Here is a 4,722-nt window from a genome sequence, read left to right as displayed (position 1 = left end):
TTTTTCGTATTTGGTATAGAAATATGGCATTTTTTTTCATTTTTCGTAATTTTCGATATCTAAAAAGTGGGCGTGGTCAAAGTCGGATTTCGTTCATATTTTATACCAAGATAAAGTCTGACCTCACTTTAGTACGTGAACTAAGTTCAGTAAAGATATATCATTTTTTGCTCAAGTTATCGTGTTAACGGCCATGCGTAAGGACAGACGGACGACTGTGTATAAAAACTCGGCGTGGCTTCAACCGATTTCGCCCATTTTCACAGAAAGCAGTTAACGTCATAAAATCTATACCCGTACGAAATTTCAAAAGGATTGGTAAATTTTTGTTCGACTTATGGCATTAAAAGTGTCCTAGACACAGGCGGAGCCACGCCCATTTTGAAATTTTCTTTTATTTTTGTATTTTGTTGCACCATATCATTACTAGAGTTGAATATTGACATAATTTACTTATATACTGTAAAGATATTAAATTTTTTGTTAAAATTTTATTTCAAAAAAATTTTTTTTTTAAAAGTGGGCGTGGTCCTTCTCCGATTTTGCTAATTTTTATTGAGCGTACATATAGTAATAGGAGTAACGCTCCTGCCAAATTTCATCATGATATCTTTAAAGACTGCCAAATTACAGCTTGCAAAATTTTTAAATTACCTTCTTTTAAAAGTGGGCGGTGCCACGCCCATTGTCCAAAATTTTACTAATTTTCTATTCTGCGTCATAAGTTCAACCCACCTACCAAGTTTGATCACTTTATCTATCTTTGGTAATAAATTATCGCACTTTTTCGGTTATTCGAAATTTTCGATATCGAAAAAGTGGGCGTGGTTATAGTCCGATATCGTTCATTTTAAATAGCGATCTGAGATGAGTGCTCAGGAACCTACATACCAAATTTCATCAAGATACCTTAAAATTTACTCAAGTTATCGTGTTAACGGCGGACGGACATGGCTCAATAAAATTTTTTTTCGATCCTCATGATTTTGATATATGGAAGTCTATATCTATCTCGATTCATTTATACCTGTACAACCAACCGTTATCCAATCAAACTTAATATACTCTGTGAGATCTGCTCAACTGAGTATAAAAAGTATTAATAACGAAGAGCTTGTACTGGAGTACCTCAACAACCAGCACGGAAATGTAAAAGTTTACAATGGAAACCGAAAAAGACGGAGGAATCGACTATCTAGACCTCACGATATATATTGGTAAAGTTGACAAAAGATTTACGTATGACATATATATAAAGCCAACGGCCACCGACACAATAATACATAATACCTCAAATCATCCCCAACAGCTTAAAAATGCAGCATTAAGGCATTTGGTACATAGACTTGAAAGAACACCTCTTACACAAGAGGCATATAATACAGAGCTTGAAGTCATATATAATGCTGCAAAAAACGGATATAGATAAGATCAGAAGGACCAAAAAGAAATAATGAGAAGGACAATAATAACACCTGGACGACTATGATATATACTGGAAAAGCAACATATAAATTGCCAAACTTCTTTAAAAAATAAAACATGAACACAGCGTTCAAAACATCCAACAATCTAGGGCGGAAACTAAGAACTAACACTAACTCAGAGAATCCATTTTGCAGCCACGGCGTATACAAGCTTACCTGCGGATGCGAACATAGTTACATAGGACAAACCGGACGGCAAATAAGACCGAGGTTCAGAGAGCATATTAGAGATTACAACAAAAAAACACGGAATCCAAACATTATACCAGAGTCTAACTTCGCGAATCATATGGTCGAAAATGAATTATCCCCAGCAAACATCAATAAAACAGTTAGGGTTCTTCACATACAAGCAAAGGCCTACGTCTCAACGTACTCAAAAACATGGAAATCTAAAAACAGAAAACATTCGACGGTAGAATAATAAACGAACAGATAAACACTATATCTGACACAATATTCGAGCTTTTAAAACTTGTTTACAAGGTACAACACACAAACACACAACAACAAATAAGCCCAAACCAATCAACGCGACAAAACAACAAACCCACAAAGAAGGCTAAACGACTAAAATTACGGACTTTTACCTGCTTCAGTCAGCCACACTAATCGATAAGTAAAAACCACCCTCGGTTCTGAATGAACACACAGCACATACACATAACTAAATATACACAAGCATCAATTTTGACAATACCTGCTTATGTACATACGTACTATAAATACAGGACAAACGACAAACAACAGATCAGAACGAAAATCGGCACTGATGATTGCACAACGCCGGGTTGTCTCGAAACCAAATTTTACAAGGGATGACGGAAAATCGTTCCATTATACATTAAAAAAATATACTTTTCAAATAAAATTAAATACTCAAGTACAATGTAAAAAAATAATTTTGAGCTCGCGGCCTCTGGGGCTGGGGCCCGTCGCATTTTGCCAGCCCTGCCACCCTATTGTTACGCCACTGTAGGCTAGGCTCAGCTATGTACTTCAACCAAAAACAAAATGCTTAGCTGCAGTATGGTTATCAATAAGACGTTATGCTATGGCGTCAATAACATAATATATTGATTTCATTATATTTGCACTACGTGGTCTTAAAAAAAATCGAAGAACTTTACTCGGGGTAATCTTCATTCATAAGCACATTATGGGCATTGACTCCTCTGATCTTGTTAGTCGACTCAATTTTCCTGTTCCTCGTGGAACGTCCAGGCACTTTGTGCCTCTTTGCCGGCAAAATTTTGCCAAAACTAATCGTAACTGCGTAACTGGTGCTTGCACTACAACAACTTGTATAACTGCATCAGCTTTGAATGTTTGTTTAATTTATAAATTTGTATTTAATTATTTTAAATTGTAACATTAATTCATGTTAATATTTATATTAGTAGTCGACCGCTTTGTGTCTGCGTCGACTTTGATCCAAATAAAAAAAATAAATAAATAGGGTTGCTAGCATCAGCTGTTTTATACAGAGTTTGCCAGGGCCTTAAAGAAATTATTCCGCAATTTTCTTTTTATCTCATGTTCTACTCATTAAAGAGGGAACTTTAGAGCTAAGAATAAAGTTTGATCTCACAACCTAAGGCATTTGCATGTGTCACACTTTCATTGCATACAATAAAAAAATGTTTTTTTTTTTTAATCGCAATTATAAACATTTATTTACAAATAACACAAAAAGAAATATCGTAATTTCGACTGCTGATTGAAATAGCACCATATCTCAGCTACTGTTCCAAAAAAGCTGGATCTTAGCATAAATTCTATATGCTATGAGTTCTGAAGTGATGCGTTCAGCCGAGTTAAGGTTTCCTTTCACCACGCCCGGTGCCCCAAAATCTTCATTGCACACATCAGAACTAAAACGCGCAGCACAAATCATTGGGTTTGTGAAAGGTTTCCCTGATTTCTTATAACATTTGGCACACACAGGAGGTGAGATTATTTTCAAGAGAGCATTTTGGAGTATATTCGAAGTCTGCCCATAATGTGGAATTGTCCAACCCCATCCACTAGTTCGCATTTCCATGCCCTCTTTTAATTCATCAATTCCGCAAAATTGTATTGTATTTACTTTATTACTCTCTTCAAACGATTGTTCCAATATCATCAAAGCTATATCCATATGATATGTTTCGGGATCATAATCATATGGGACATGTATATCGGCCACACTGTTAGTTTGGCCAAAGGGTATATCACATAATTCCGTTACACCAGCTACAACAAAAAATTCGCTTTTTACTGAATCTTTCACACAAATCGCTGCTGTAACCACCTTCTGCAAAGTGACCAAGGAACCGGCGCAACGATTTTTGCCGCTATAATGTATTGACACCAAATATGGGCTTGACTCAATCTCCAAAGGAAGGCCCTCTACAATGCGAAATTCAGACCTCGTATAAGTCGAAATGGAGCTAAATATCAACAACACGAGCGCGAAGTAATGGCGTAAATTCATTTTATTTTATTACAATTTTCACCACTTTTTAAGTATAAACTACACCGATCTCAATTTGGTGGGCGCTATTTATACATAAAAAAAAAAAAGTTTTCTTCTAGATTTCAAGAATTTGAACAATAGTTAATAATTTAAGTTAAAACAATTTATACAAAGGAATTTTTTTTCCTCGACCTTGAGTAAATTTTGGGTTTGAAGTGGCTTATTAAAATTTCAATGGCTTTAATGATGAAAAATATTTATACAGCTTTTTAAAATGATATTTCTGTAGAAATTTCATCTTATATTAGCTTTATGTTTTTATGAAAAGAACAAAGCGTAAACTTAATTAGTTTTATTTGTTTCCAAACTGTTATTATGTTCGCACGCATTTAAATGCCTAATTAAAATTTCAATGGCCTTAATGATGAAAAAAATATAAAATATTTCCACAGCAACACAAGGAGTTGATGAATAAAACTCAAGGCGACTTAAATATATTCAAATAATAATTGCAGAAATATACTGCATACTTATTAAATCATTCAAATTCATGCAAAGACGTCTAGCCTAGTCTAGCCTGAGCTTTGTCTACTTTCAGCGCATTCAAGTCACCAGGATCGGATGAGGTCCATTCTTGCCTGTTAAATCAGGGAATAAGCCGTATAGCACCAGCCTTATCCATGATATATAAGGCATATCTCCGGATCGGCTACACACGAAACAGATGCACAGAGGTTAAAGGTAGTCTATATATATAACAAATACAGAGAAACCTGA

Source organism: Eurosta solidaginis, chromosome 3 (genome assembly GCF_040869045.1).
Source record: "Eurosta solidaginis isolate ZX-2024a chromosome 3, ASM4086904v1, whole genome shotgun sequence".
Lineage (NCBI taxonomy): Eukaryota > Metazoa > Arthropoda > Insecta > Diptera > Tephritidae > Eurosta > Eurosta solidaginis.
Note: the sequence above shows the minus strand (reverse complement) of the source record.